Here is a 9,294-nt window from a genome sequence, read left to right as displayed (position 1 = left end):
TAAGCCAGTTACAAAACACCACAGAACATATGACTTGATTTGTATGAAATACCCAAATAGGCACACAGTGATAGAAATCAGACCCTGGAGGGGGAGGGAGGGTGTAGAGAGTTGAGGAGCTGATAAACTATGAGGTTTCCTTTCGACATGATAAAAATAGCCTATAATTGATCGTGGTGATGACTGTACAAGTCCATGAATATACTAAAAACCACTGAATTGTATACATTAAACTGAGTTAATTGTATGACACGTGATTATACATCTATTGCGGTTTATAAAACCGTTACCAAAAAAAAGTCAGTTACCTCCTCGCTCCAAACTATTTGGACAACTTTAAAAAGAAGATACTATCTATCTATCTATAGGTGTTGCTTTTGTAAAGATGTCCGTGTCACATATATGTGACCAATTGCCCAGTGTGTACATACTGCATGTACACAGATTTGCACAAGTAAATATATGTCAGGAATCTTGCCCAGGGTCACTGGCAATCAAGACAAATAGGTAGAAGGGAAATTTTCATTTTTACTTTATATACTTCTATGTTGTTTGATTTTTTAAAAAATCAGTATGTTCTATTTTATTAGTATCCAATAAAAAATAGGAAAAGGCAAAATTTGAGCTTCTCTACTGACATCTATCAATTATTTACCCTTTGCCAAGTGCCATATACTGTTCTAACCTCCTGTTGTACCTGATCTCATCTCACCCTTAAAAGACCCTTATACAGCCCTACATAGCATTTTCCCTTCTTGGGTAGGAAGACTGCGTCTCAAAGGAGGTGAGGGACTCAACCAGGCTCCCTCGCACAGGTGAGAGGTGGCTGCGTCTGGAAGCTGAGCCCCTGTCCTCAGCCTAAGCATTCAGCTTCACCCCCTCCCCTTGCTGGAATGGGACTCAAGCTGTTTTTGTGATTTTCCCCAAACCGACCTCCTGAGAGTCTACTTCAACAGTAACAGAGGACAACAATAATCCCGTTAAAGTGTGCATATAAAATAAACCAGTCTTGGGCAACAAATTTCAAAGTTCACCAAAATCAAGTAACAGCCTAAATAACATCAAAGAAGGCTCATAGCAGCTGGTGATCAGGCTCCAAGGCTTGACAGATTCTTGTCTTTAAAATGTTCCAGTCAGTTAAATATTCACTAGGAATTCAGAACCGCTGGGGAAATGGGTTAAATGAATTAAATGTACTAAAGACCGTGATTCACGTGAAGAAATATCCAGGGCTGCTTGTTGATTACTGCCCTGTCTGCAGTGAGCACCCCGTGGCGTTTGAATAGTGTGTGCCTTCCTGGAAACTGTCTTCAGAGAGACTTCTGTTTCCTCTGGTTTTGAAAAATGCTTCCAAAACATCCAATAGTGTCTCTGTGGCTTTCTGTAGAAATACAAAATAAAACTAGTCTGGTGTTTTTAACTATGTTATATAAAAGGTTTCTCAATCTGCTACAAGCATTAGCACATTATAAGAAAGATTACTTATTTGTTTGTGTATAACTGTGAAGGGATTTGGAAGTGTTTCTAAACATATTTCTATACCAGTACCCACATATTTTAATGGACATGAACTTGGGCAAACTCCGGGAGTTTGGTGAAGGACAGGCAAACCTGGGGTGCTGCAGTCCTTGGGGTCGCAAAGGTCAGACGCGACTTGACAACTGAACAACAACATTCCTCATATTGGCTCACCCCATCATTCTAGCTGGACCCTAAAGAAGGCGCGCCACCAAACTGTGGCGCTGGAGAAGACTCTTGAGAGTCCCTTAGACAGCAAGGAGTTCAAACCAGCCAATCCTAAAGGATGCCAACCCTGAACATTCATTGGAAGGACTGATGCTGAAGCTGAAGTTCCAATACTTTGGCCACCTGATGAAAAGAGTTGACTCGTTTCATTGGAAAAGACCCGGATGCTGGGAAAGATTGAGGGCAGGAGAAGGGAGCAGAGGGGATGAGATGGTTAGACCGGACATGAATTTGACCAAACTCCAGCGGATAGTGAAGGATAGGGGAGCTTGGTATGCTGCAGTCCATGGGGTTGCAAAGAGTCAGACACAACTTAGTGACTGAACAACAGCAACAGAATTATTCTGTCCGTGGTCCTCTCTCCCTTCACTCTCTAAGTCACATTCACAGTTGCTGCTATAACTTCCCAACATCTTTCCCAGTCCTTTCTTTGCTAAGTGCTAGATGTCAAATCCCAGTGGTCTAATCAGGAAATTTTCGTCTTCAAATGTCTTAAGCCGAGTACAATTGGCTTGAGAAAATAGGAAGTATATTGGTTCCTCTAACTGAAGATGCCATGTGCAGCTTCAAGCTTGGCTGGACTCCAGTGCTCAGTCAGTGATAGAAGGCCCTGTCTGCATCTCTGCTAAGTGGTTTCTTCTGTGTTGGCTTCATTCTCACGTAAGCTGACCCAGAGTAGTGACAGGATGACCAGCTGCTTCAGGCTGACCTCTCAGTAGCAAAACAGCTCTAGTAGAAGAAAATGTTACCTTCCCAAATGTTCCAGTGAAAGCCTGCGGGCCTGACTCTCCTTGGCTCAGGTTGGGTTGTGTGTCCATTTCTGAATTAATCACAGTGACCTGGGTTGATTAGGCCTGGAAGACATGCACATTTCTAAAATTGAGAAGAGGGGGACCCAAGCTTATTGAAACCCAAGGGACTGTGTGCGGGAAAGAGGTTAGTTTCCCAAAAGGAAAAGAGAGGACCTGTTTCCAGAATATATAGAGGCTGAGTAGCAAAAAACAAAACAAAACCCCATCAGTTGTCCCACATCTCGTGAGCATCTCCAGCAACTCATAGACCAGCTGTGGTAAACCCAACACATCTGCTCAGCTGGATTCCCCACAGTAAATAAAGTTATGGTCAACAACCTACTTATTCAGTTTGGAAATGTGGGGACAGCCGATTACTCTTTCAGCATCTTCTCTGTTCCTGCTTCTGAAACACTGCTGATCTGCCCTTTTCCTGACAGCGCTTCTGTCCTAGTTTGGAATTTCACCATCTCTTGCCTAGACTCACTAGATTCTTCTGTGATTCTATCTCCACTATCCCCTCCTGAAAACTGCTCTCTACGCTGCCGAAATAACCTTTCTAAAGTATACATCAGACCCTGCTTCTCCCCTGTGCGTTTTTGGTGTGTTTGGGCCGCAGAGCATCTTGCTGTGCTTGGAGATCCCCACCTTCGGGCCCTGGTGGAAGCCGAGAATTGATGGGCAGGGAACCCCCACCTGGGCAACTGGATGCCTTACCCAGCCCTTGACTCTCGACCTCTTGGCGTCAGGATAAAGAGAGGACAGACAGAGTGCTCTGTGGCCCCAGCTGTGGCGGCTGCATCTAGTTTCCACTGGCAGCAGGGCAGTCATGCCAACCACAGGATCCAGCAACCAGTGAGGCTAGTGGTGCAGGCCACCATCTCAGTAGCCGTTGCCACAGAGTCCTTCCAGGCCTGGTTTTTTGTGTGACTTGAGCTGTTCCTCTGGCTTGGAGTCTTGTCCCCCTTTTCTTTTTTTAAAGCCAGCCAGCTTTCTCAGCCTTTCTGGCAATTCTGTGAGCTCCCTGGCCTCCCCTCACACATTTCCTTTCGAATCTGTCTCAGCCAGAGTCAGCTCTGTGGCTCACAGCTGGGAACCAGGACTGAGACACGCCTGCACAGCTTTAAGATAAAGCCTAAACTCTTCAGCCGGGCACCAGAGTCCTTCATGATGTGGGCCTCACTCCCCTCTCCACCTGGCTGCTGTCCACTCCACGGCGCTCAGCGACCAGACCAGGCCCTCCAGGTCCCTCGGCCTTTGCCCTCCTGTTGGGCCCTACTTCATCGGGTAAATGCTGCCGACTCAAACAGCTCCTCCTCTCATCATCTTTCCGCACCGCACCTCCCCAGCGGCCTGCTGGGCTCCCTCCTGCGGTCTCCCGCAGCCTTCATTCTCCATGGCCTCTGAACGAATGCCCAGCATCTTGTGTCTGAGTGTGTCTGACTCCTGAGAGGGTCACGTATGTGTGAGTGCTCATCGCTTCAGTGGTGTCTGACTCTTTGTGACCCCATGGACTGTAGCCTGCCAGGCTCCTCTGTCTATGGGGTTCTCCAGGCAAGAATACTGGAGTGGGCGGCCGCTTCCTACTCCAGGGGATCTTCCCGACCCAGAGATCAAACCCGCATCTCTTATGTCTCCTGCCCTGACAGATGGGTTCTTTACGACCAGCGCCGAGGGGGTCATAGAGCTCCTCAAAGCGGCAGCCCTGTCATCTTTCACGTCTCTGTGCCTCCTGCCCCAGAGCCTGGCACAGTGAGTGTCACCCAGGAAGCCAGCTCCCGCTAACACGTTGTTGACAACAGACAGCTCAGCTATCAGCGGTCAGCCCTTGCTGAAGGGGCAGTGTGGCATTCTCGCTTAATAAAGCATGTTGGGAAAGCATTTAAATGCCTCGGAGAAATGTGCTTAGTACAAACTGTTGCTGACAATTTCTTAGCATCTCCCTTTGGGGAATCAGTTGACCTGCTGGAGAAAAGTATCTCCTGGGGTTCTCGGGAGCTGGGAGAGCTCCGGGTCCATGGAGGAGAGGAGGTCGGGCTCTTCCCTGTGGCCACTGCGGTGGGCAGTGGCTGTCCACTTCTGCCGCCTGCCCTCCACCTTCTTCCAGGAACAGCCCTGTTGTCAGGGCTTCACCTCTGCCCTACTCTTGGTTTGACTGGGATCCCAAGCTCTGCTCTGCGGCAGCTGAAACTCACAGCGGCTCATCAGAGCACGACACCCTCAGGCGAGAGTAGGTCAGTGTGAGTTAGGTTTCCTACCACCTGGAACCAAAATGCCAGCCACCAAACACAACACGGTGCCAGGCAAGATTGAACGGGCGTGACTCAGAGCAGCTGCAGGGCCTGTGGGAACGGGGGCAGCTCCCCGACACTCCAGGCAGCCCCGCCCCAGCCTGAGACCTGAATCAGCTCCCACACTCAGCTCGTCTTCCTCTTGGTGCGTTGGCTGCTCAGTCCTGTCCGACTGCTTGTCACCCCATGGACCGCACTCCACCAGGCTTCTCTGTCCATTGAACTCTCCATCTTCCTCTTAGCCACCCTCAAACACACCGCATGCCCAGAGGTAGCCGTGCACAGAGCCAAACTTGGGGACGTTTCCTTAGGGAGAGAGGAAGGGCTTCTGCCACTCCCAGCGAGGGTTTTGGGTTTTCAGTCTTCCTGTTTGTCTACAAAGCCCTCAACAACAAGCCCCCTCCTCCCACCACCTCTCCGTCCCCTCAGGGTCTCTGCCTCCACCCTGCTGGCAGAAGCACTTTCCTGTTTTATCCTCAGACAGCAAACTCCTCCTCCTGGTCTCAATTCCAGGCCAAAAATGGGCTGCAGGCTGCTGGGCTTCCCTGGGTGAGCCGTTCTCGGCTAGGAAACTCTGCCTAGCTCTTTATGTATGTTAACGAATTCTCAACAAGCTGCCAGAGACCAAGCCTGCTAGCCGGAGCCTTGAAAACACTGTTGACCTCAAACTCGGTGCTCTGTGACAACCTGGAGGGAGAGGGCAGGGAGGGAGGAAGGAGAGGGGTTCAGGATGGAGGGGACACATGTATGCCTATGGTCAATTTATACTGATAAACGGAAAAAACCATCACAATATTGTAAAGTGATTATCCTCCATTAAAATAAATTTAAAAATAAAAACAAACAGATTCTGGAGAGATTAAGTTAAACATCTTAAACTAAGCCACTGGAAAAACAAAAACAATACACTGTTGTAGAGAGTAAAGCACCTAGCCTGTGACCCCAAGGCTGCTGGGCGGTCAGGACTCAAGCCCAGTGTGCCTTCGTGACCCGGAAGAAGCTCAGAGAGCAGCATGGCCCAGCCGCGTGCCGGTGGGGACGGGGAGAGGCAGCCGAGGTGACTGGGAACACCAGGACTCACTTCATCAGACACAGAAAAGCTGTCAGAACACATTAGGGCTTTCGGCAAAGAAACAGGAATATGTGCTGTGGAGTTTTGCCTGAGAAAGATGATTGTGATGCTGATATGTTTGGGGCAATCACTCCATCTCCTGACTTGTTCAGCTTGTCACAGTGATTGTCGCTGTTTCCCAGGGAGCTTGATTTGCTAGTAAAGTGAGGGATGCCCACCCTGGGTGTCCAGAGATGCAGCCGGAATGCGCCCTTGGTGGTCCAAGCACATTCCTATAGGCTGTAAGATCTCAACAAAAAATGCCCCCCGATTCCTTTACTGAACACAGTGAGCTTGGGCACATGTATGTTTGAGAAAATGCTTTGAAGTTTGGCCAGACAGAAACGTGTGCATCACTTAATGGAATGGGGACACAGAAAAAAAAAAAAAAAGATGGCTGTTTTCTTTGCCACCAACTCAATAAGCATGGTTCAGGTTGGAAATTCAGAGCGGGGTATGAACACTCCCTCCTTAGGATTTGTGTAGCTGAGAAATTACTCAGTCCCACAATTCTCAGTGTTTCCATCTACAAAATGGGGGTGGTAATAACAGCTTTGGAGAAGGCAATGGCACCCCACTCCAGCACTCTTGCCTGGAAAATCCCATGGGCAGAGGAGCCTGGTGGGCTGCAGTCCATGGGGTAGCTAAGAGTCGGACACAACTGAGTGACTTCACTTTCCCTTTTCACTTTCATGCATTGGAGAAGGAAATGGCAACCCACTCCAGTGTTCTTGCCTGGAGAATCCCAGGGACGGGGGAGCCTGGTGGGCTGCCGTCTATGGGGTCACACAGAGTCGGACACGACTGAAGTAACTTAGCAGCAGCAGCAGTATGTTGCTATTATGAGAATCAAAATGAAAGAAAATAAGGAGCAGATCCCAGATCCTGGCACACCGTGAATCTGTCTGGAAATGTTCAGGATTATTATCCTTTATTATTATCTGGAGTGTCTCACTGTTACTCAAAGGACATACACTACGTTTCCCATCAGGAAAAAGATGAAGTTGGTTTAAGTTCCTCTGCAGAAAAGCACAGCGTCTGTTTCTTTGGCCTTTCTTTTGGGTCCAGCAGTTCAGAGAAGGAAATGAGTATTTTTCACTTTGCACTTCAGCTGGAAAAGAGAGATGATAAACAGCATGGGAGACAGATGATTTGTAATACAACTCAACTCTATCCTCCAACTCTTGAGAATTCTATCTTAGTATGAAAGTTTCCTTGGGTATTCAAAGAAACAATAACTCATATCACCTCTGATTACTTCCCACGTATGAGGAAAATGCAACGAGCTCAACTAGACCCGCTCTGACCCACTGAGCAACACTGAGCAGTCACTCTGGGTGGACTGCTGTGTCAGGGGCTTGCCCACACTGCCTCACTTAATTCTCAGTCACCCTTAGGAAGAAGCCCCCGAGTCCAGACAGCAGTGTGGCTCATGGCGCAGGATAAGGACAGCAGACCCCAGCCCGCCGGATGGAAACTCCAGCTAGTGGCCTAAAGACAGTTACTCAGCCTCTCTGACCCTCAACATTTTAACAGGCAGCAAGAAAGTGATATGCCTCTCAAGGGGCACAGTGAGAATCCAGAGGTGACATCGGGGGGTTGAGGCTGAGGACAGCGGCTGGTGCAGAGAAAGTCCTTGATACACACTAACGGTTGCTGTTCTCACACCCGCCTCGGGGCAGGGAGAGCAGATGCCCGTCTATGATTTGTTCTGTTCAACAACCATATTCCCCTCTTCTAGAAGCCACACCCCAATTTTATTTTCTAGTTCCTCTTCCATTTATTGAGCAGAGTCTTGGACAGGTTGTCAGTCAAATTACTCTAAGAAAGATATAGGTGACCCAAGAAATGCCAATCAGATGTTCTTTCCTGGAATTGAACTCTGAAGGGCATTGACAGCATTGACATGGCTCACAATGAAAGAAATCACTCAGCCCATCTGTTGGCGTTTTTGTGTTGGCAATATTTGGCATTTTCTAAACATGTGATTATTTCTTTAAAAGCCTGCTACAGCTTCATAGGAGCAAGATCACCCTTGCTCTCTGAAGTCATTACAGTTCACATGAAGCCTTTGTTCTGTGAGCTCCGTTTTACTTCCTAGCATTAGTTATTATCTTGGTAAAGTCTGGAGCCTCATTTCGTGTATTTGGTTTTCTTCAGTTTAGCAGTCTCAGCCACTGGTCCCCACCAGCCTGTGTGCAGCCTCCCTGTACCGGGAGTGAGGAGGGGCAGTTTGTACCAGGCAGCTCCAGAGCATGAGGGCTTCTGTCCCAGGCCAGGGGCCTCAGAGGAGACATCCCACCCACTGCCACAGCCCAACTGCAGGGAAAGACCCCAGACCACTAGATCCCCACAGGGCCAGGAATAAGAGGCTATTTTCCAAGGGAAGTAGTGTATCCTTACAGACAGAGGCCAAGTAGCCTTGGCGAATGACCTTCAAGGCTCATAAATATTCCTCATCTGTAAAATGGGCACATTCCCAGCAGGCAAAGCCACGGTAAAGGTTGAAGAATATTAGTAAATCTGTAGGACCCCTGGCAGAGGGCCCAGGGCACACGTACTACCAACGGCAGCTCTAGTCGTTTTTATTTCGTGCCACTTAGAATGCTCCTGCCTGTGATTCAGTACGACTCCAAGAAGCTGTACTCGAGCAGATGGAATTATAACACTCTGTCCTCCAACTTCAGACTGCTCTTTCTCTTCGGGTTTCCCCACCCCAACCCCATGATCAGTGTTTCGGGGTCTGCTCCAGAAGAGGCTCATCTCTTCCAGCTTTCCTGTAGGACATTTCCTTTAAACACCATCTCCTCCGGGGAGCCTTCCCTGACTCCCACAATCCTCTGCACTTACCTCCAACATAACCCACAGCTCAGGGAATTACAGTTGCCCATCAGTATGCTTGGGGGGTTGGTTCCAGGACCTCCCTGAAGGTACCAAACTTCACACATGCTCAAGTCCTTCAGATGAAATGGTGTAGTATTTGCATGTAATGTACACACATCCTCCCATATGCTTTAAATCATCTCTAGATTACTTACAATACCTAGTAAGGTGTAAGTGCCAAGAAATCATTGTAAATACAGTGTAAATGCCCTGTAACATAGTAGCTGGTGCAGGACAGATTCCAATTTTGCTTTGAGGAACTTTCTGGAATTTTTTCCCCCAAGTATTTGTGATCCATACTTGGATCCGTGTGGAACCCATGGGCATGGAGAGCCACCTGTGAACTGTTTATAACGTCTTTCCTGCTCCAGGACACGTGTTTGTTTCACCCTGAGTCCCAGCACCTAGACAGAACTGCTCTGAGAAGGGAATAAGTGAGCAAATGATTTGTAGAAAGCAAAACATCCTTCCT

Source organism: Capricornis sumatraensis, chromosome 10 (genome assembly GCF_032405125.1).
Source record: "Capricornis sumatraensis isolate serow.1 chromosome 10, serow.2, whole genome shotgun sequence".
In the NCBI taxonomy this organism is placed as follows: Eukaryota; Metazoa; Chordata; class Mammalia; order Artiodactyla; family Bovidae; genus Capricornis; species Capricornis sumatraensis.
The sequence above is the reverse complement of the archived record's forward strand: the minus strand, read 5'-3'. Positions refer to the sequence as shown.